General features: G+C 37.6%; 1 protein-coding gene across 2 annotated transcripts in view; it reads left to right on the top strand.

Moving 5' to 3' along the window:
• The first annotated feature begins 18,978 nt into the window (after window positions 1-18,978).
• NLGN4X (neuroligin 4 X-linked) overlaps window positions 18,979-24,459 on the top strand; it is a 236,946-nt gene continuing 231,465 nt past the window's right edge. The window contains exon 1 of one of the 2 annotated variants that reach the window (XM_087726768.1): window positions 18,979-19,225. The gene's annotated coding sequence lies outside the window, so the exon portion shown is untranslated. The remainder of the gene's footprint in view (window positions 19,226-24,459) is intronic. The other variant, XM_087726769.1, reaches the window with a different exon arrangement.

The raw sequence follows: 24,459 nt of genomic DNA, 5'->3' as shown, positions 1-24,459 counted from the left end.
TGCAAGAAAGGTCACAAAATGGGGCAAAACTCACTTAACAAGTGTCTCACTTAGCAACAGAAATTTGGGGCTCAATTCTGGTCACAAGTCAAGGACTGTGCCAAGGCAGCCTCCCTCAGTAACCAAGAAAGAATCTACTCAACTCCATTTTGCAGAATTAAGAGTACTTTTACTGGTTATGAGTAAATAGCAGCTAAGCAAAGCAAGATCTAAGGCAAAAGCGTGCGTAATCATAGATATCAATATGTGACCCAACCCCCTCCCCCTGGTAACCCCACCCCATGGTCCAATCCGCACATCCCTCAGGTGTGATGTGGGAGACATCTTCAAAAAGCATCATCAAGTTGGTATGCCAGACAGTTGGTCTTGGCGGCAAATCCTCTATCTGCAGCATGCGCAGTAGATGGTGAGAACAACTCCCTTTTAACAGTCACTCCTGCACTGAATACTTCCCCACCCAAATACCATGCCCCCTCCCCATTTCAATGACAGCCAAAAGCAAGCAGCAAAGCAGAGGCTGACAGACTGCCTGTATTTCAGATTTGGAATTTATTCACATGGATTTGCACTGATTTGGACTGTCAAACTGTTTTACAGGAGTGAATTGAATCAGCAGATTGGTCGGATTCATTGAATTAAACATGCCTGCACTGAGTTAAAATGCACATGCATTGTAATGTTGAAACTTAATTGGCCTTGATTCACTTTGAATTGACTCTGATGTCTGAATTAAATAGATTGATTTTTTTTAATTGATTTGAATGCCTGAATCTAATCAGGACTAACTTCTAGTTTTACAAATATTCAAAGACATTTGAAAGTAATCTTGACTCTGTTCTCTTCTGATGACTTGAAATGTGGAAAATAAGAGAAAAAAATCCCTGGCCTTGAGCTGCTGGAAGATCTGTCTCAATAAAAAAAAGTCAAGCACCCTACAGAAAAAGAAAAGAAAGGAAAAGAAAAAATATTTTTCCCCTATGGATTCTCTTAGAAATGTTAACACTTTTCTCTTCATATATGAGTCATGCTGCCTGTACAGAATGTTCTGTTTACCAAGAAATGAATGTATATTCTTTATATTCTGTATCACCAATTTGTTCACTTTTTCAAATCATGATCTAAAGGTAGTAAGACCCCGGTCCCCCAGATAGACTAGAAAACAATACCATCAGTACCTCTATGCTTTTTTTTTGTATTTTGGCCCTTTGAAATGTAAATTTATTTGAAACAACCTTAATTAGAACTAAAATTAGAAATTAGAAATAAAAATTAATTAGAACTCGACGCTTCTTCTGAGACTGTGCATAGCACACTTCATTTCCTACAGCAATTATCCTGTGTATGCTGTTCTACCTAAGCTTCCTGTTTATTTTTTCTGGGACATGAATATACCTTAAAGATCAATACACTAGAAACTCTTAAGTGCATACCCTGAAAAGTAATGGAATATATTAGAAATTAAACGCTTATTTACTAGCGTTATTATTTTTGATGCAAAATAACCATACATTTTTAATTCTTTGACCTCTGTTTATTTCTGAATATAGCTTGATGATAAAACTCTGTTGTTAATTGCAGACAGAGATTCACCCAGATTATATTTAGGGGTGGAAAGGAAACTACTATATAATAAAATGGTTTATGAATATTTTGCCACTAGATCATTTAATGTACCTAGAACATCAAGACACACTCATTTTGTAATTCAGTTTTTGTTTTGTTTTGTTTTTTTGTTTTTTGCATTTCTCTCTGTCTCTTCCTCATGCTAGATTAACCTGTGTTTAATTGAAATAAAAGCATAAATCTGAATTTAGATGCATTGAGCTACAACATTGCAAATCATATGCAAAATGCAGCACCTGCAGTTTGCTTGACACAAAATATTTACAGTAACAATCTCTGGGGTAGAGAAGATGAATATAATTAGGAGTTTTGTAGAATCCCATACTGTAATGAAAATGCATGTTAATACAAGTGTTTTAAATAAGGCTGGGTTCAAACAACAAGTCCAACTAATAAATATATTTCTGTTAACCACAAACTGTAAATCATGAGTATAAATCAATTCAACTTAAGCCCTTTTAAGTGATTTTAAAAAGTGAGGTTTAGGTTTATGTCTCCCACCAAATCTAACAGGATTTCTACATTTTCCACTTAGGCACCGCTTTCAGTTAAACTTCAACATTGCACAATCATGCCTAGCATCCTCAATCCTCTCTCTTAACTCAGGACATTTCCTTTACTCACTATGTCCCCAGATTATAAGTAAAATAATTCATTATGTATCTGGGTTTAGAAGTGTCATAGAACCTGCTACATCTTCAAGGTTGATAAAATCTGTAATATTTTTTGTTTATTTAAAACATTTGTGTAGCCAGTCATCTTTCCGACAATTCTGGGTGGCTCCAATAAAATCAAATTAAAAACTGTAAAACATGCTCAATTAAAACATAAAATATTAAAAAAACAATAAAATCAAAAACCTAGCACCAATCCATGCAAAGATATTATAATCTAATCTCCGAATGCATGGGATGGGCAGAAATCCAGGTCTTTAAAGCTTTGTCACATGTTCCCTTAGTATGAGGTACCAATCTTGGATCCATTGTATAATCAGAAGTGTGTTTGGGAGTCTTGCGAGATGCAGATATGCCCTTTCCCTTCAAATAAACACTTTACCTCAGCTATTTCATCCCTGGAATTTTCTTCTATCATTTCATACTCATCATCACTTCCAAACTTGACCCAATTGTTGACACCAAGCTCTCCAGGCTTCTAGAAAATTAGAGAAGAAAAGAGCAGAAATTCTGTATTTTACTTGAGGAAGTAATACTATTATGTGATGCTGTAGTAGAGGATTCCTGCTGTAGGCAAGTGGATCGACTAGAAGATCACCAAGGTTCCTTCCAACATTACCATTCTAGGATTCTCTGATAGATGAAGTACAGTATTTTTCAGAGTATAAAACACACCTTTTCCCCTCAAAAAAGAGTCTGAAAATCTGGGTAAATCTTATACACTGAATACAGCATTTTTTGTCCCCCCAAACCCCACCCCTTCACCAAAATGACCATGCATAGCCTTTAGGAGGCTTTCAGAGTGTCCTGGGGGCAGGGGAGGACAAAAATGAGCGAACAATTGGCTGGTTTTTGCTCAATCCCCCCCCCCAGCCCCCAGGAACACTAAATAAGCCTCTTAAAGTCTATGCATGCCCTTTTTTGGACAAAAACGGGCCCATTTTTGTGAAAAATGGACTGATTTTTTGCTTATTTTGTCCCCTCCCCCCAGACCACTCTACAAGCCTCCTAAAGACTATTCATGCCCTTTTTTGGGGGGGGGAAACGGGCCCATTTTTATGAAAAATGAGCCATTTTGGGGAGCTCTGCAGAGTGCATTTTTTTTTAATTTGCCTCTTCAAAACGTTGATGTGTCTTATACTCCGGTGCATCTTATACTCTGAAAAGTACGGTAGTATATATTATATAAGAGAGCCAATGGTGGCTAAGGCACCAGGCTACAAACTAGGAGACCCAGAGTTCTAATCCCGTTTTAGGCATACAGCTAGCAGTCACTTTTACCCCTAGTAAGCAGACAATGGCAAACTATTCTGAAATCTTGCTCAGAAACTCTCCACAACTCCCTGTGAAATGAGTCAGGCTGAGAAAGACTGACTAGCCCAATGTTGCCAAGCTGACTTTCATGCCAAATAATTGCTGATGAATACATTATTTCTCTTTTCAGAACTAGCATATTAAATTGGAAAATGTTAAAGTAATCATGGCAGGATTATGGCTTCCATACTTGTTGATCTTTGCTATGATATGTTGGGCATTGGATTGCAAATACATTTTGATTTATTGATTGGTTTGATATGGTGGTAAGGAAATGCCACTCTAGGATAGCTGGTGTAACTATGAGATAAATATCTCACATTGGCCAGGAAATTTGTATTTCTTTCCAAGAACCCTGTGCTTATCTCAACTGGGTTAGTTGGCTTTAACAGCCTTTTTCTTCTCCTTGTTCTTGCAATAGATGGATGAGGAGATGGATGGATAGATAAATAAAATAATAGCACTTTTTCTTGTGGACCCTCAGAATAACTAAGGCAGTTGACGACACTCCAATAGTCAATTGTACCTATCCCCCACTGCACATAATCCCCTGTAAGCCTATTTAAAATCAGTTTGGCATTCATGGTCTCTCCAATGCTCAATGAATCCCTATTTAAATGTAAATACTGCAAAACTTATAAAGAGAAATCCCTTTCAATCTACATTATGTATTACCAGGAAGCAAAAGTACAGATGAACACTGTGATTATGAATGACACCATTTTGTTTTTATTTATGGCAGAAGTCCCATTATGCAGACACTTTGATGGATGTGGAGAAAGAGAAAGTTCCCAAACATAAGGAGAGCTATTCTTGATGACGCTTAACATTTTGAGATGTTTTTTTTACATAAAACTAATTTTAGTTTCAGGAAAAAGAAAACTTTAGTAAGAAACCTTCATGCAAATGTTGCATTTAATTTGTTTGAAATACTCATCCTGCTTGTCTAAAGCATATACAGGTAATAATATTTTGTTTTAAAACCCTGAAAATGTACAACAACATACACTTATATAGTATGTGCATGTTGCACATTGCCTATTGCAAAGCAGATCTGGCCTGAGTTTGGTTATTTCTTGAATGAGAAGCTTGGAATATGTTTATGAACCCAGCATATGCCATTTTGAGTTTCACAGCAAAAGACTGAATATAAAATAAATTGATATATGTGTTAAATATTTTTTAGAAACAAAAGAGAAACCACATTACAAAGCAAACATATCACTAAATTAAATTGCATGTAGTCACATCATAAGATTCTATATCTAATAGAAAACCATACTTTTTTGCAGCAGCAGAACTAACAATAGGGATCTATATATCCAAATAAATCCACTCACACTAAATTATTGGTTTTCTTATGCAAGGAATGATCTTCATAGGCTTCAGATGTAGAAAATTTAGGCTTTTCTTCCATTACAAAATCACCCAAATCTCAACATTAGGATGGACTGAATTCACGTTGGAGCCCTGGATATCCTTGGGCATATAGTCTTGTTTAAAGGCATCTAGCACTTGGTCAGAGAGCTGACCATAGGAAGTGTCCATGAGTTACTTTATTTCAAAGGTTAGCATTAAACTGAACTTTATGCAGTTTCTAGGCTATAGTCTTCCCTCACATAAAACAGCCAGATTGCTAAACAGTTGGCATATGAAAAACAACTGGATTACAAATTAAGTTTTAATAAAGAAGACAGTACAGAAATTTTAAGTCACAGGAAGTTTTGTCAGTGGCTGGCCTAAAATAACAATCAATCTTGTAATTTTTCTGTAATTGCTAAAGAGGATTGTGCATGTGTGTATAACTCCCATCAGTACAGAATTTAAAAAAGGCATACATATTATTACAGTGTTAATTCAGAATATTGTTTGTTCCTCTGCTCATCAGCATTTGTGTGTGTGTATGTGTGTGCTTGTAATTGTGTCTAAAATAATTCTTCTCACTAAACCTTGTCTTAGTTCATTCAAATTCTTAAGAAAAATATTTTGTGCTCTGAAATTTAGAATTTATTTGATGCATTAGAGGAGTGGTTAACGATTATGTACTATGACATTTCTTATAAATAATCATTATAGCCTTTTAATATGTCTATTTTACACATATGATAGCTGATACATGTCCTTCTCTTCACTTCCTCAATAATTTATAACAATGAATTACTTATTCTAACTTTACATAAAGCATTTCTGAGCCTGGACCCATAAAAAGCCATTGAGATACAAATCTCACATTTGCCTTCATTTGTGAGATATAAGTCATTTTCAATCTAAAAAGAAGTATCTAGTGGTCTTTCACTTTGGTCTTCTTGCTTTCAGCCTGCAGTGTACATTCTGGCAGATATAAGGCAGAAAATCAAACTTTTAATAATAATTTAGATTTAGATTTAGATTTTTATTAATATTTGTAGGCCGCCCTTTTCCCTGAGGGGACTCAGGACGGCTCACATAAAATCAGGGAGGGGGAATACAAACATTGACATAGAGACATATAATAAAATAGTAAGCAACATACACTCATCATTCGGGAGGGGCGGCTATCCTTGTCCCCAGGCCTGACGGGCTAGCCAGTTCTTAAGGGCTGTGCGGAAGGCCTGGACGGTGGATAATAAAAATAAAGACCAGAACACAATTACACCCAGATCCACATTAGTCTCAAATGTGAAGATTATGAACAGAGCAATTTTTTTGACTCAAAAAAGACTTGACTTTCTACTATAATAACGTCTCCTTATTTCAGCTCATATTGGGTAATGCCTGATTTTCCATCAAGATATTGCTCCCCAATCATCTATGATGGAGCAAAAGCAAATTTTTGACCAGATCAACCCAATCCCTTTACCATCTTTTCCTCTGTTATCTTACTATAAATTAAATCCTTAACTGTATTTGTTAGCCTTCTTATTCCATATGATTTTATCTGTTTTTCCAATTTTGAGTTTTGATAAAAGAGGGCCATTATAATCATTATTCTGAATCATAAAGCAATCTTTAAGGCTATTCTAAATATTTAGGACTCTTTCAAGAGTATTGGATATATTTAACATCAACTTACAATATATCTAAGGACTTTTTGACTCTTTCATTGCAAAATGAAATGTCTTCTTTGAGAAGTTATTTTCTCTGGACACTTTTTAAAGAGATAATATTCATCGGAAAATTACATGGATCAGAGGCAATAGCCTTTGCTCAATATTTTGCTGTAAAGTATGTTAAATGGCATACTTTGAAGAAAAATATAGGGCAAAGACTATTTCCTTGTAATGGTGTGTGCAGCCAATACTATAAATTTTCCCACTGCTTTGGTTTTTTTTTCCTGGAACAGTTTCAGAATACTATTCCATTTACCAATTATTACAAAGCCATATAATTCTTTAGACTGAATGCTAAAATAGGAAAATATTTTGAGCTTATTTAGAAAGTAAATCCTCATTAAAAATTGACAATTTTAACAGGTGATAAATTATAGGATCAACTTATCCATCTAATTAGGACTGCTTTCTGTACAATTAAAAAGTGTATGAATATAAAACTGTGGATATATAATAAATACTAGAATTTGTGATAATTGTTTTTGGATAGTACTGAAAACTCTCTTCCACTGTATGAATTAAATGTGTTCATATACATATTTCTAAGGTATTTCATTATCTAAAAGGTTCATTACCCTTTTATTTAAAATATTATAGACCTTTATATTGCAGCAAAGAATGCTGAAAGTGTAGTTTTATATTTACTGTTCTATCTGTCATTGTGTTCTGCAGATTGGACTAACAGCACCTCAGTACATGAGGAGATTTTGAACTCTTTCTACACTTAGTATATGCTTGATAGAATAATATTACATGCTCCTTTACATCATAAAAACTTCCATGGAATATTGTGAAGGGTGAAGCAGAGAAGACAAATGCTTGTGACATAAACTCAGCCACTTTTCTACTTAAGTCATATTATTATATGCAATTATGTAAGGAGTGGATTACCTTGAATCGTGACATTGCAATTTGCCTTTTGTCATTATAGTTGCTGCTGAGTCTATGCTTCAAAATAAATAGATATGCGGAAGTTTTTATGTTGCCAAGTTTATCAATTGTTTAAAAATAATATCAAAACTTGATGAAGGGAAACAGAAAGTAAAGTCTTCATTGACAATCAGGTCTTCTCAAAAGTTTGTAAAAAAATAAAATACTTCTCGCTCACCACTCTACATCACCTTATGGGGTTTCATGGACAAGAAGGTTCTTTTATATCTCCTCTTTCCTCACTCCAGGACTTCCTAAGGACATTGTTGCAAAAAAAAGAGATATTCCTAGAACCATTTGTGAACCTCTAATAGCCTCTTTTTCCCCTCTGGGGTTTAGAAGATTTCAAAATGCTTTTTTTACCTCTACAATTGAAGCAATATGATCACTAAGCTAAGGCACAACATAAAGCAAGATTTGGACATAAGAATGAACATGAAACAGGGTCAGACTAGAGGATTTCTTGGGGGGCCCATCTATCCCTTCTATCTCATTATACAGTTTCTAGTCTTGAAGAAGAACAGGAAACTTGAACTTAGGAAATTCAAATGTCAAACTGCGACACCTGTTGTAAGTAAACCAAATCAGTTGGAGGTCTCACTTGTGAGTCAGACATAGGGCTTAACCACAAAAGGCAGAATGAAACTAGTGTTTCCTGCATGCTTCTCTGCTAAGGAACTTAGCCAATTGAAATGCTTTAATATTTCACTATTACACTACAAGAATGCATGTTTGGAACGCTGTTCAGATGTTAGAAATTGATATCCCTATCTGAACTATTTGGCCAAATAACGTTTTTCTTGATCTCACAGTCCAAATTTCCTGATTTTCTGCAACAAAGCCAGTTTAGAGTTAGTGATTGAAGAAAAATAACAGAGGAATTTGTCTGATCTTAATCAGATTGTAAAACAGTTCAGAAGCTGGTTACGACTAGACTGCAGCTGAAATAGCTGATTTCCAGGATTTATCACAATATGATTTTTATAACAGATTATGCTTTCAAAAATGGGACAGTCCCAGCCAAATCGAGACTGTTATGAAGTATGATGCATGTGTAGGTGCAGGTTTTAAAATATCCCCATAGTTTGGCTATTCTACATTATTTTTTATTCCATATTATTGCTAAAGGAAAGAGGGAACACCTGGCAGTTTCTATGTTCTTAAATATGGGTTTGAATTCAAGGTATGACAATTCATTTTTTTTGTGGGAAAAAGGAGACTTCTTTGCAAAGTCTGCTTACTTAGGATTGACTGAGGTTCTTGATTTAATATGGAACAGATCAATAAATAATCCTGCCTGAAATTAAGTCTCCTGTTTTTCAGGAGCACTTGGGTAAGTTATCTTAGAAAACAGCAGGTGCAGGAGAGACATTTTTAATTTCTAGCTCTGTCATCATAGGCAGTACATTTTATGAGTTTGTCTATTGGCAAATGGTGCTTTTTATTATTTTGACATTAAATAATAATATAATTTAACTGAACTAACTTATTGACTGTTGCTGACCTTACGTATGAGCTAATCTATGTTACAGTCATTTCCAAAGGAAAATGAGATTTTTATTTTTATAATTTATCTTTGCATATATGGATTGCTTTTTTATATGTACAGGAAATCAAAGCACATCAGTATTCTGTAACATTATTTGTGGTTATTAAGTAGTTTGAAGATACGAATCTGAACATACATGCACGGTGAAGCATCCATTCATGCTGTATACATACAATTACTATACATGTTTTATTATAAAGTAATATAAAGAAGAGTCCTTTAATTCTGTAGTCCTCAACTTACAACCACAGTTGAGCCCAAAATTTATGTTGCTAAATGAGACATTTGTTAAGTGAGTTTTGCCCCATTTTGCAACCTTTCTTGCCACAGTTGTTAAATAAATAACTGCAATTGTTAAGTTAGTAACACGGTTATTAAGCAAACTCAATGGCTTCCCAAAACAGAACTAGTTGTTAGGCACAAATTACGAGATCTGTTGTGACTCAGCAGCAGTCTTCTTGAGTCTTTTCGGGATGCAAGATTAACGATGCAGCTGGGGCTCGTTAGTGGGGTTTTGGAGATAAAAGGACGGATGGTGCCACGCCCTGGTTGTAGAAGTCAACGTTCATTCATTCGTGCAAGATTCATTGATCATCAGTCGTGGTTTATTTGAAGGACACTTGGAGAAGTGCATTGCTTGTAAGAGTTTTGTTTTGCACTCTTGTCGGAGACTGTATTTATGTTATTTTTGGGCTCACAGCCAGGCAGAGCCGAGAACTGATAAAGAGAGTTCCTTTTAAGTTTCTTTGCCTGTCGTTTGTTAACGAGCCGAGAAGGGGGGACAGAACACAGATCCATACTTGAATTCAATTAGCTATTTTATTGGTCATTCTACTTCACAGGAATCTTCCCTGAGTGGCAATCCCCACCTGAGCCAGACTACGTAAGATTCAATGGCATTCAAGGGGATGAAGTGTCAGATCTTGTTGTTTTGTGCCCATGTAAGCATTCCAAATTAATTCCCCACTTGACTCCTTTCCATGGCTTTGCCAGTCTCTTCCTGATACTAGTCATTTTTGTTGAAAAAAGATTTCAATCTAAGTAAGATATTAATCTCTATAACAAATGACATTGTCAACTGAATACTTTTTCAAAACATATGTTATTTTAATAAGGACAGTGGAAGCCCACTTGGTAAATTATGGGAAAATAATGTATTGGTATATATTGTAGTAAACAAAAGGTGAAAGAATCATATCATGACTAGTAATATCTTCCAAGTGAGTTCCTCAGAGTAGTTGGCAAGATAAATGTTCAACAAACTCCTTCCTCTCTATTAAATTGCCAATAAACATTTTTCTTAAGGTTATGATAAAAGTGGTAAAATGTTATTCTCAAAGTAATATTATTATTTCACCCCAATTTCATCTACAGTTAGCAAGGGAACAAATATGCCCCTCCAACACTGAGTTACTGATGGCCTTCTTGTGCCCTGAGCTAAAATAAATTTGAGTATGTTTTCTCAGTGCCTTTGTAAAAGACCTTCTCACCTTTTGTTTCTTTCTGTTAACTTTCAGTTCAATTTTTATGTGCAAATCCTGAGTTCTGGTGGCTATTTAAGAAAAAAGCATTAAGAATGTGACTTATAGTCAACCTTGGGAACAATCTATTTCTATATACTTATTCCTCCATTCTTTTTAAAAAATAATGTAACTAAGTTCTGAATTTTTTAGTCTTCAGAACCAGAAATTTTAATAAAATATATTTGATGGGGAGAACTAGAATGTTTAATAATTTCTCAAAACATGCACACATATATAATGTACATTTGGCATTAGAAGAGAGAAAGAAAATGTATAGTTTTAATATTCAAGTAGAAATAGTGGTTAGAATAGTTCCTAATCATTAAATAGGAGAAATGCATTATGTAACAAGAAAGAATTTAGGAAGGAGATAGCTGGGAAGTTTTCTCCTAGGAAAACCACTTTAAAAACTATATGCAGTTTATATGTTTTAGATTTTATAAGTAATTTATTATTGTTCAACAGAAACATCATTTTACAAAGAACAAACATGGAGTAGAACTCATTTCTAAGGCCTTCAGATAGTGCTGCAGACAGAAGACCTAGAAATTTCCCCCTATTGTGGATCCCTGTACATGTCCCTATTTATGTCACCAGACTACAAAAATAACAATTAATTAATTAATTGGTAAGTAGGTTAATTACTATCTTTGTTTCTGTCCCACATTATGTTGTTGCTCTTTTTCCCATTTTAGGGGAAAAAATGATGGACATATTGTCCTTAAGACAAACCTAATCCAAGAAGTGACCTGAATTCATCAATTCAACAAAGGCAGCTAAGGAATCTGCTAAAGCTCCTATAAGAAATCAATGAGAAAGCATATTAGTTTGGAGACTGCAGCAATGTTTAGGCTAGTGCACACTGAACAAGGCATTATCTTAAAAGCAGTAAGAGGAAACTGCTTTAACTTTAGGTGCAAGTATGGCAGTGATAAGAAACTCTGAACCAATCAAGTTCCAAGCCCTGGACCAAACCACTTTAATGGGACTGCAGACAGTTGCTAAAAGTCCCTGCCAGTCAAACAAATCTAGAGAAGGAGAGCAGGCAGAAAGCCAAGCTAGATAAACTTTGCCCAATGATTAAAGCAATCAGCTTCAACACAGCTGGAGGACTACATATATATTCAGTGTAGAGAGGGCAGAATGTTCCACTAGGATTGCTGGATGGCATAAATGTAAGAAAGCGGATCATTTTGCAGACATTTGTCATACTGGGAAACAGACAAAGTCAAACAACCTTCATGGCAAGCATCTTTGCAAAACAATATTTTAAAATGGATAGAGGAGCTGAGGCAACTGTTACAGTATCTGTTTATAAAAGCTTCCAAAGCTTGCCTGATTCCAGCAGCTAAATGTATTCTCTACAAGAGCTGAGAAGAACATATTACATGGTCAAGGTTACTTTATAGCTAAAGCCCAGTACAGAGTTAGAGAACCAAGTATAACTGTATTCTCAAATAAACAATCTTCTGCTTCAAGAGGTATGTTTCCACATCGTGTAAAATAATTAACCAGAAAGACTCACCTGAAAACAGGAAACTTGAAAATGTTTCACAATAAAAACAATGCTTAAGAAAAGAGTTGTTTGTGTGCAGTCAGAATGATTACAGTCCCACCAATTCCCAAAGAAAAATAAAAATAAAAACAGAGACCAGGTGCCAGAAACAATGTGACTGAAATAAGCTCTGAGCCAATGTCTCCCAGTGGTGTAAGTACACAAGGAAAATGGCACAGTTTCCATATGTGTATGAAGAAAGTTCTCATATGGCTAAATAAAGCGATGAAAATACAAAGGCAGCTCCTTCTCCTATTACTACAGATAGCAATTTTCTATCACTTGCTTGATTATTCATGCTGTTGGATACAGACAGATACTTTTAGCTGGTCCACTCAGACTCACATGGTGCCAGTTTAGTCACCTTATTATATCATTTGTGGGGTTTTTTTTTTTTTAAAAAAAGATCAGCTTTTTGAATTTCTGGGGTGCTTAATTTGTTCCAAAGAAAAATGTCTACACTCGTTCTCCTGGAAGTTGTTTCACTGAAAATCTTGGTTTATAATCTTACTGTGGATGAAGATAAATCTGGTTAGAGATTATCTAAACTTCTAGCAACCAATGCTTTAGGTGTAAAACTAAATAAAAGCAAAAGCCTCTTAAGCCTAAAACAAATATATATCTTGGACATTACGTGAAATGATCATTGACAATCATTGAAAACAGATCCAGAAAAGGTTGAAGCAATTTTAGGAATTAATCCCACTGAATTCCTCTTGAGCTTTTGGTACAGTGCAATATCCTGAAAGATTTATATCAGAACTGGGAGTATTCCTTTTTAAATGAACTGTATAAAATATTTGTTATTTTGCAATAGGAATATAATTAGGATGACACTTTCAGAAATATAGAACAAATCTCAACTTATGCCCCTTTGCTTACATTTTTGTTGTCAATGTTGTTCACCTAACAATACTGGAACATAATTCTTCAGTAACAGAAGAATTACAGCCAATAATCCTTATTCATGATCCAGAAACTTGGCATATTAACACAAAGTTTGACAGGCCCGCTGGGGAGATGAAAAGCACTTCTCATATGGCTGATTCATCTTACATGTACATCTATTAAGGATACAACATAAAGCCAGTCAGTCTTTTACCAGGACAGGGCAGCAGGACAAGTGGCTGGATGATGGCAGTGGTTCATCAGGAGAAGAGGCCAAAGACACAACCCATCTAATTATATTGTTAAGTGTTGGGTGCCAGTGCAATAGGCCAAGTAATTCCTATTGGATGCATGTACACAGAGAACTTTTGCACTGGAGACAAATTCCTTCTGTGTCAAATCAAACTTGGCCAATGTTCTGTTCTGTTCTGTACTGTACTGTTCTTCAATATGTCTCCGACAAGTCCCAAGAAGAGGTCAGATGTGGCCAGCAGAGCTTGGAAGCAGGATCCTACAAAGAGGAGAATTGGCAGAATGAGGACCAATGTCATCAGAAAAACAATGAGGAATTCATCTAACAAGAAAGAAAGAATGACAATGAAAGTCAATGGCTGAATTGACCAGTACAGAAACAGTCAACGCAGCAACCAAACATCACACTAGCCAATAATCTGGGAGTAGCCAGTCTATCAACCATAAACCAGGTCAGGAATTGCAGACCTAATGCAGAATTGGTAGTTGTGGCAGAGGCCATCTACAAGGGAGGTGCCTGCCTGGAATGAAGATGCGAGAGGGGAAATGTAAAAAATTCAACCACCCAACCCATTCAGAACTTGGGAGAATAGCCAGGCAATACTAGTTCCATTATAAGTTAATAAATCTTATAGTAAGTAGGAGGAAATTGAAATTGAAATAATTGGAAAAATAGAGAAAAGAATTTTAAAGGGATTATAGTGATTAGTTTAAAGATATGAAAAACAAAATTAGGATCTAAAACTTTAGAATAAACATTGTCTAAGCACAGGAAACTTAAGCCTCATGTCACACCTGCCCCAGTCTGAGCCCTTAGGAAAGAAAGAGCCTCAACTTCATTTGGTCGAAGTGATAGGTTCTTTTACTAAAAGATACTGGCTGTAGTAAAGTCAGGCTAGATCTAATTGTCCTATGCTGAAAAGATACAAATGGATTTCCTCATCCCAATCCTCCCTCCATGCCCAGTGAGTCTTCAGCCAATGAAGATTCACCTAGATCAGTGATGGTGAACCTTTTTTGGCTCACATGCCAAAAGGGGGGGGAGCGCAGGGACATCGTGCCCAGGTGCACCATACCCATAATGCAATGTGCAACCACTCACTCACTCACTCACTCACTCACTCACTCACTCACTCACTCACTCACACTCACTCACTCACTCACTCTCATAGACCACAGAGAAAGGATTTATTTTTTAACTTGCTTCTTTGTAAAATTAATAATAATAAAATTTCCCTATGATAGTTGACTTCTGTATTGCTTGAAAAATCATCCCTCTGGTGATCAGGTTATCCCTGAGCCTCATGGCCTTTTGGAAGCACTTAAAAACTTGGTTCTGTGCCTAAGCCTGAGGCCTGGTAGACATACTCTCTTGTTTAAATTAATTGTGATTTTTTAATGATTTTGCTGTGTTTTATGTTTTTTTAAAAATTATGTGTTTTATCCATTTTATCGTAAACCATGTGGAATCACCTATGTGAGATGAATGGCCATATAAGTTGATTAAATAAATAAATAAATAAATAGCACAGATTTTTAAAGTTAACACTGGATTTTTGATGCCAAACGTATCTGGAATTTCTTTATGCCAAGTTTGCAATTTTATTTTATTTTTATTTTGCAAATTTCTTTTTAAAAAGAAATAATCTACCATATTTATTACAACATGGCTTCTGTCTTCAATAGACATATTTCTTTGTTCTAAGATTTCCCAGCTGCAACACGAAGAAGCTTGTAAGACTAATGGCCCCCTTCTCACATAAATCATATATTTGATATCTGATACAGTATTACTCTTCCCATACAAAGCTGATCTATCTATTCCTAGTGGGCCAAGAGGAACAACTACAACATGAACGTGTTTCATTCATTGCTGGGGTTTTAGCAGCAGCACCATTAAAGAAAATTCTAGGATATACGGCTATGTGTCCATGGCAGAGTTTTCTCCATAACAGAAGAAAACTATAACTTCTAGGCTCTCTCTGAAGCTTAGAGTAAATGAAGGTGGATTTGATAACATAAGCAGGAAAGTACCAAGCAATATGCAACAATTGGTCACTAGGTGACAAACCTTTTAACATAATTTAGCCTCTTTGAACATAATTTTCATTTTTGGATTTTTTTTTGTCCTGTTGAATTTATATAGATCATATATCATTCAGCCTATGTTGTGCTTATATTGTATCTATTCCAAGTCACTGCCAAATATTATAGACAAGGTGATTTGCTCTGGCTTTACTGTTGTTCTCCTTTCAAGATATCACCAGCCAGTAAGTAAAGCATGTTGTGGTCTGCTGGCAGACAGCAAAGCAGGCAGCCGAGTCAGACAGTGAGGAGGTTGGGGAGGAACAAGGGCCAGTCTGGGGGTTGAGGAAAGCTCAGACAAGGGCTCTGTGTCAGAGGCAGAGAGGGAGCTAGACAGCAGCAAAGCAGAGGAACGCTGAAGCCTGTTCCCAGAGTGTGCATGCGCAAAGCTGCCAAAGAACAACTAAGAAAGCAGGGTCGACTTAAGAGTAAAGCCACACCTTGGAGGTGATTGGTCCCTCCCATAGGAAATAAAAGAGGAACGAAAGGCGAGTAGGCTTTTGCAGGAAACAATTTGTTCATTCGGTTGGTTCAAGTTTGGCAAGTTCTGTGTGTGACTTTAAGAGATTCTGTGCCTAGTTTGCCTTGCCCTGCGTTTGGAAACTAGTTATTTGGCAGTGCTCCAAATGAGATAAGGTGTGTGTGGATAAACATTCCTCTGAAAGATGGTTTAATAAGCCTTGCTGGCTGTGAATGAAAGGAATTCACAGTCCTGTAAATAAAAGAGGCTTTGCAGGGACTTTGCTTCTTGCTTTCTAAGAAAGCCTGGGTCAGAACAAAACATTCACTTACAGGGCTCTACAGCATGATTGGGATGAATCTGACTTTTCTTGGGCTTCTCTAAGCTGCTTTAACTTCCTCTTCCCTCATCTTCAATCACTAGATTAAAATAACGTGAAATAAAGATACATATGGAAAAAATAGCCCAAGAGAAGAGGAACACTGAAGAGTCATGCCACTACCTAGATGTTATACAGCAGAATAAGTAAAATTGATTAGCTGTTATGCAACTTGATCTGCTACTGAACCAAGAAGTATTTTGAAACTGATCTTTGAATTTGTCAAATTGTCAATTTGAAATTGACAAATATGGGGAAACTGACAAAATAAGAAATAACCATGTATCCCTTGTTGTTTTATAGTTTTGCGTTTGGTTTCTTGAGTACAATTTACTTTAGTGCATTTCATGATGATTTAAGGTTGTTTCACTCATAGGTCGCTATGAGATAAGGACATATGAAACTGGAGAATGATTGAGATAGTGAAGGTGCAGGTACCAATGAAATTGCTTGTCCCACATCTGTGTAAACTTAAATTGATTTTTTTTTAAAAAAACACCATGATTTCATTTTCTTTTTTATATTATCCTAGATGTTTCTAGTGATTTCAGAAAAACTCAATGTGAAATTATTCAATTATTTTACAATGAGATCATTTTCAAGATGGAGCAAATTCAAAATGCATTTCAGAATAGTCATGATAGGTCTATTATGAATTACCTCTGAGATTCTGCCCTCAGAGTGGCCTATTCATGTTTAAAAATAAATAATGTGGTGCCTGCAATAGAACATTTAGTTGGAGAATTCAACTTTTATCTACTCCTCTGCATCCACTTTCAAATTCTAAGAAAGCATGGGTCTGTCTAGAAATATATATTTAAAATATTATTCTGATACTTTTGATTTTAATAATTAAAATATTACTGAAATGATGTTTCAATACTTTAAAATGAGATCATCAAATTATACAGCTTTGCAGTGTGAAATAAATAGGTAAATGCAAATGAATATTAAAAAAAACCTGAACGCTACACGTCATCCTTTTTCTTCCTGTGTGTGTCATATTTTCTGGGGATGCCTACATTTATTACAATTTTCTGTTTCATGATTCCTCACAAGAAACAAGGATCAATTACCCTGGATCTTTTACATAAATTTCAGAACTGTGGTTCCTATTCTTTCCAAACCATCAAGGCAATGTCCAAAGGCTTGCACCTTTGATAATTATCTGTAATGTTCCACTTAACAGCCATGCTCATGACAGATGTCTCAAGCTATGTGGAACCTGATGCAAAGCTATTCATAGTCACAGCATATTCCCTGATCAATGTTAGACACTTTCAAAGTGATAAAGAAACTCCAGTGATGTGAAATTCTGTCAAAGATTTGGTTTTAGAAGAATCCTAAACAACACACACACACACACACAACACACAGAGTGTTAGAACAGCTTGGCAACCTTAATTTTATTGATTATATCCATGACACAGGCCATGATTTAAGCATCCTTACCCTGCTCTTTTCTGTACTGCAAAACACCAGCTGGCAGCAAAACACAGAGGTGAGTAACGATAATGAGTAGGACAAATTATACTGGCAGTTCCCCCCACCCCTTGCCATAGCAAGGAGTAAATTCCATGTAGGATCACTATAACCCATGTTGTAGTTCTGCTGGTGCAAACAATGGAACAAATAAGGTTTATTGATTTGCAGCCTTTATTTAATTGCTTTTTTGTGTAACTTATTCCAGCATTTTAAAGAAATCACGTTTTCTACTTGCTTTTCAGAACGGAACTTTGGTCCACATTGCAGTAGAACAAGCCTGTGGAAACCCACCACTTTTTGCTTAGGGAAACCACTTTTGTACTTCCCATTTGTGAGGTGTGGCATAGGAGTAAAGTAAGACACAATGTCAAAGCAATGGGTGGGGACACGGATCAATGACAAAGCACCTATATAATAGTCCCACAATCAACCTCCAGCGATTCCAACGATGCCTCCTTGAAATGCCGAAGATGCTGCTCATAGAACAGCATGATCTTTAAAAAATTCTGTTCTCCGGTTCAAGAACGGTTTAGTGTTTGAGCAAGTTTATTAGCCGGCAGTCATTGCTGCTGTGGAAGAAACCATTTTTGAAGTAGCCCTAATGGGTTAAGGGTGTGTGGGCGCGCACGAGTGAAGCCAGAGATGTTCCAGGGCAGTAACAGGTTCTTTCTTTACCTTTACCTTTCAACATGTGTACAAATGCCCACCTGTTCAGCTTTCCAGACATTAACCCCGGCTAATTCTCTTCCAGTTGGTTTGGGTTGAGGATGGGAGGCTTTTCGCCTTGGTTTGTAGATGTCGATCTGGTTTCTGTAGCGATGGGCCAGACTGAGGAGATCTATTGGCTGCTGGCTTTGTAAATTTCATTCAGTTTGGTCCAATAGCAGAAGGAGAGAGACTGGTACAGCCTGGACCCTCTCCCTGCTCAATCTCGCTTCTCCTAGCCGAGCAGTCTCGCGCGCGCTCTCCCTCCCTCTTCCCTACCGCTGTCTCCCCGCAGCGGCGATCCGAGCTCTTTACTCAGAGACCTAACTCGCCTTCTTCCCGCGCGGCTTGTGCTGAATTTTCTCCTTTGAATGTAGGTCATTGGCACCGGGTTATTCCAAGCCCGGTGTGGAGGCCAGGTTTTGCGGGGTGCGTGGGTGCGCGTTGTTTGTTTGATTGCCGCTCTTCCCCACCCCCACCCCACCCCCACCCCCCTTTCCCTGCTTCCGAGGGGGCTGTTGCATTCCTCCGGACGAGCAACGATCCTTCGGGTTGGATTTCACGGACACGGAAAGGGGATCGGTGGGGGTGGGGGGGGGAGACGCCGAACTCCGCTCATTCCGGCGGTGTGAGATTCCGACCAAATTTCTTTCGCCGAGAAGAAATCCGCTGGAAGGTCCTGTTCCGTCTAGAACCGCAGTTCTTTCGGTAAAGGTAGGTGCATCTGGAAGTCTTTGCTTTCTCTCCCCCTTCTTGTTTTTGGTTTGCAGCCTATACTCCATAGATGTATTGCTTTGCTGCAGTCATTTTTGCGCCCCCCTGCCCCCCGCTGCTTTGCCACCTTCGTATGGGAGGTGGGGTGGGGGCAAAGACTTTCTCTTTTCTTTTCCTCCTCTTCTCTCGCCCTCCTCTTCCCACCGCCGCCGCCTTTAGAAGATTTCTAACCCCCCTCCGCGCGCGCACGCACACACACACACACACACACACACACACCGCCTTCTCTTTGCACGCAGGCACTCACAATCGACCACACTTGGGCATCCACACATTCTGGACCCTGATTTGGAAGGTGGGGGACCACTTTGCTGCAGTCAGCTCTTTGGCGAAGCTTGGGGCTCTATGTGAGATGTTTACAAAGTAGTTCTGCCTCTCGGAGAAATAAAGCCAGTGCGGGGGGTGGGGGTGATATCTGCAGTACGGAGGGCAGAGAGAGGGAGAAGGAGAGGGAAAGTGCCGCCGCTTCACGGAGATTATGCAGGGAAGCTGGACCTCAGGGGTTGTTCTTGGGAACCGAGCGGGAATGGAGGTGGGGGGGGAATGCAAAACAGGCGGCCGAAGCGTTGCTTTAGCCCTCCCCCGCAGAATGGGGAGGGATTAGGGGCTCTCTGGAGCCATTAAGCGGGTCCTCCTCCTCCTCCTCCCCATCTCCGGAGGCTGCTTGGTGTTCTTTTTGTTTTTAATAGATGAGAAAACACACGTGATTTACGGACTGGCAGTCGGGGTGGGTTTCCCCCTTATTTATTTCTTGTTTATCTCAAAAGAGAAGCTGAGTTAAATGGGAAGAACAACGGAAATAGCTTTGAAAAGGGGAACGGGAGGGGGAAGCTGGAGCGTCTTTGCGGGGGTGGGGGGCAATAGGATTGCTAGATCCGCCGTATGCCCAAAAGTGAGTCTTTTCCCGTTTCAATTCTCTGTACCTTCTCATGGTGGGGAGGGGGAGAAAGAAAACTCCGCTCTGGGCTGGAATGGTTGATCAATGTTGCTAAGGCTCGACTCTCCAGTGGAAAGTTAGCAAACCTAGAACTAAGAAGACTCAAGTGATCGAACAGCCTGTCCTTTAATGCCCGACATCAGAACTGCTTCTACCCTTTTCGTCCACCTCTTCCTTCTTCACTGCACTGCAGCTGCCTTCCTTTTCCTATGCACCCCTCCCTTTTGGTCTGCAGGGCGTTGTGAATGATGAACTGTCCCTTCTGCAGCCACCCGTGAAGGGGGTCATAAGATCGGCAGCCCAACATGTTAGTCTCCTCCCTTTCTCATCCTTTGCAAAATTGCCATCTTGCCCTCGGGCCCCTTTTCCAGCTTCCGAGGCCTAGGGGGATGTTTAAGGAAAGGATGATCCTAATTGGGAGGGGGGAAAGAGAAAGGGAGATGGCTTCATCTCCTTTCCCCACCCCCAAATCACTGCAGGGGCTTGAAAGTTCCAGATGCTGCCAGGTCGTCAGTATAGGCTCTAACTCTTTGGCACTCAGATGCTCTGGAAAGGTTGAGCAGCTGAAGCTGTCTTGTCCCTCACACATACCAGGTCCAAAAATATCTAGCGTTTCCAATGATGGACAATATTCTTTATCCTTCACCAATGTCCAAATGCCCAATTTCAGTGTTTACACTTTACAAAATGCCTCCCCACCCCCATCCCAAGTTGCTTTTCCATTTACTTAATCACAATTTTCAACCATTTCCCTAGTCATCACAGCTATCAGTGTTGAAGCTATGACCCAAGGATAAAGTCAATTGAACCTCACTTCACAGTCCATAGGTACGCTTTATCATCATAGTTCCATGGCCCTGCTTGATAGCCTTTCCTGAATTTTAACCTAGCTAGCTGCAAGATGTCTGAAAGTTAAGAATATCTATTTTAGACTTTGAATAGGAGATTAAGCAACATCATGAAGATATGAGGTAAAAATTCTTCTGAATTCTTGTTCTTGCCATTCTAATCTTGAGTTGATGCTCAGTTGCTAGTTCAGTTACTAAGAGATGTTCTTTCCTGGATTTTGTTTTGCTAGAAAGGGACTGCTGGGAGAAATTCAGTGCCTGGTTAATTTTAACTTTCAAAATTTAGGGTTGGAAAAGTTAGCTATTTCAACAAAAGGCCCCATTAATTGTCTGACCTGTAGGCATGTATAAGATTCTGAGTCTACATGAGATTTTGTCTTCTCAGGACATCTATATATAGTGTGTGGTGTATCTGTATGAAATTAAGAAAATACTATGCAGAGAAATAGGAAAATACTATATATAATAGAAACTTTTCTACTTTTGGGTGGGGGGAGGTGATGGGAAAAGCAGGTGTTCTTACAAGAAAATTCCACAAGGTGGTAGTGTGGATACTTCTTAATGATGTGCATTTTATTTATTTTGGGGGGAGATTTCCTCAATTGCTTGAATGTTTTTTTCCTCTCTATTTCTTCTTGTATCTTAAAAGACCCTTTGTATGTCTGTTCTGCAAACAACAAAAGCAGGATTGTTTTGCAAATTGTGATATATTCATCTAGGCCTGCTTTCCTACCCATCAGTTATGTCTCTTCTTGGGAAATAGGAGGCCTTCTAAGATTTCAAAGTTCATGTATGAGAATTGCAGGAAGTGTAGGATTTGGCTTGCTTGGAACAAGATATAACAATTATGTCAACGGATATGCAGCAGAATGACGAAAAGAGAGCCCGTGCTTTGTTATAGTGTACACATCCACAGATAAGACTGAACTGTAAAAGTCTATAGTTCTAATAATGAGAGACAAAGATTGATGTGTCTATTGAATCCATTACACTGGCTGTTTTTGATCAAATTCATGTTTCATTCTGTGTTATTGACAGGGTTGCAGTAAACTTATCTGGTGCTTATATAAATAAATCAATTGATAAAACATTGTCAGAAAGAAGATGATATTGCTGAAAATACTATTGTGAGTAAGAGAAGAAGGAAGAGTGTTTCTGAAATAAGGAAATCTTTTGAACCTGTACATTAGGTGGAGCGTACATGTGGGAAGATAGAGAAGGTAAATCTTTAAAAGATCACATTTGATGGCTTTAAAAATCACATCTGATGGCAAAAATGTCATGAAAATTGCTTCTTTCTTATAATTTTCAGGAATTCATTTACCTAATTAGATTCATAGAAGGCAGAAATGTATTTTTTATATTATTGTAATATTGTTTCTATCCAGTTAATGCTGCTCTGTGTGTGTGTGTGTGTGTGTGTGTGTGTGTGTGTGTGTGTGTGTGTCTTTAGCAGAGATTCATCTTCCTGGTTATTCTGGAAGGGAAATATACATTTTTAGTTAAAATTATGAGATTCTTATACAAGAGTTGCATGCTTTATGTGGCAGTGATTGCATCAGCACAAGTAATTTAGCAATACAACAACACAAATAGCAATACAATGCAAATAGTAATAAGTAGAATCTTATGCTTGCTAAAAATTATCTAGCAAAAATTGTTTTTGTTTTTAAATTTTATTTAGTGAATCATGATTGTATGAAGTACTATTGTTTCATGCTACTTCTCTCCAAAAACATTTGTTATTTTGTAATGTAGCAAAAATACAATATAGTTCAAGGATATAGTGTACCTCCAAAAGGAAAGTTAGCACTTCATTTGATTGTAAATAGCTACCTCAATATATTGAATTTGGTCAGAATTTCAGCTCCTAAATGACCTGTGTAAATTAATTGCTTTGTTCTCATTAGTAATATAGAATTAAAATAATGTAAATTAAAATAGGGTAGATAAAATTAAGGTCATTGTTTCTGCATAATTGTGACCTCTCATTTTATTATCCCCTGCAACAAACTGACTGATCATTATTTTGCTTTAGCACAAAATGAAAAAGATCAATACGACTATAGTAATCTTTTATTGGCTAGCTTCATGATGAAGGGTTGCTCAAAAAAGGAATCTTAAAATGTGCATAGACAGTTCACATTCAGCTGTGAATGAGAAGGAAGTACTGTTTGAATCCTCTTCAGGATAGGATTTATTTTTTCACATTACCTTTTGTTATAGAAGTGCAGTGCCTGGTTCTGATGGATTATCAACAGAATGACAACATTAAAAGAGAAGAATGTTTTTGATTAGTTGAATTGTTTATTGTGTGAAATACAGTCACCTGTGTGGGACAGTATCTTTGTCTTTGAGTCATTGTTTGGTCAGGGAGGTAGAAAAGGAGGGAGGGGGGAGAGAGGGAAGGAAGGAAGGATTAATGCTTCACATTAAATACATTAAAAAAAACAATAAGAAAAAGTAATATTGTGGGAAGATTACAAATTTCTGCTATTGATACTGCACCTATCCAGTTCCTGGTGTTGCAAGTTACCTTGGGGGACCTGGGCTGGATCCACCATCAGCATGAATATACCTGCCTGCAGTACTCAAAAGAATAATGAAAGATGCTTTGGCTACATTGTGGTGCTTGTAATACAAAGATAAGCATATTTGTGAGGGTCTGGGGGTCACAGACCCAGCACAATGGTCAGCATTGATTAAATTATGAAAAATTGCTGATGCCTGTGTGGTGAGCTTGTGCTCCTGAGTATGTGGGAATTATGCCTTGGAAGCAGGATAGCTGCTTAGCTGCACAATGTGGTGGGCTAAGATTGTAGGAAAAGAGGGACTTAAATTGGTCCCATATATAAAAATAGTTATATTGTGACATTTAGGCTGAAGCAGTTAGCAAATCCCCCTGTTGCTATGGCAGAGTGGCAAATTCCAGAAAGTCATGTGGCTTAGTGGTTTTCAGGTATAAAAGGACTAGGATGAGTGGTGGGAGGTTGTCAATCCGTCTCAAGCCATTCCCTTAACTGGTTGTCAGATTGACCCTCATTGCATGTGATCAGTGTTTTATGTTTTATCATGCTTTAAATTCTAATAAACCTCTGAATGCTAAAGCAAGGTGTGCTGACTGTTCAATTTTATTAAGTGCAGCTATGCTCATAATCAGGTTTCCCCCCTGACAATATTAGAAACCTGCATCTTAAACACAGGGCTTACATCAAGCCAGTGAAGCCCACAATGAAATTTAAATTTAGACTAAAGCTTTCTTCTATCACTATGCAACTCAGGTGTACTCAAGCTCTGTTTGTAAAGCACTGATATTATGAGCCATTTTGATATCTGAATCTGAGACTTTGCATTCTGCCTTCCAACCTTTTGATGAGTCTTATTCTGTT

Source organism: Thamnophis sirtalis, unplaced genomic scaffold, assembly GCF_051295495.1.
Source record: "Thamnophis sirtalis isolate CommonGarterSnake01/CBP01778 unplaced genomic scaffold, rThaSir2_p1.2 scaffold_12, whole genome shotgun sequence".
NCBI lineage: Eukaryota > Metazoa > Chordata > Lepidosauria > Squamata > Natricidae > Thamnophis > Thamnophis sirtalis.
The sequence above is the reverse complement of the archived record's forward strand: the minus strand, read 5'-3'. Positions and strand labels throughout refer to the sequence as shown.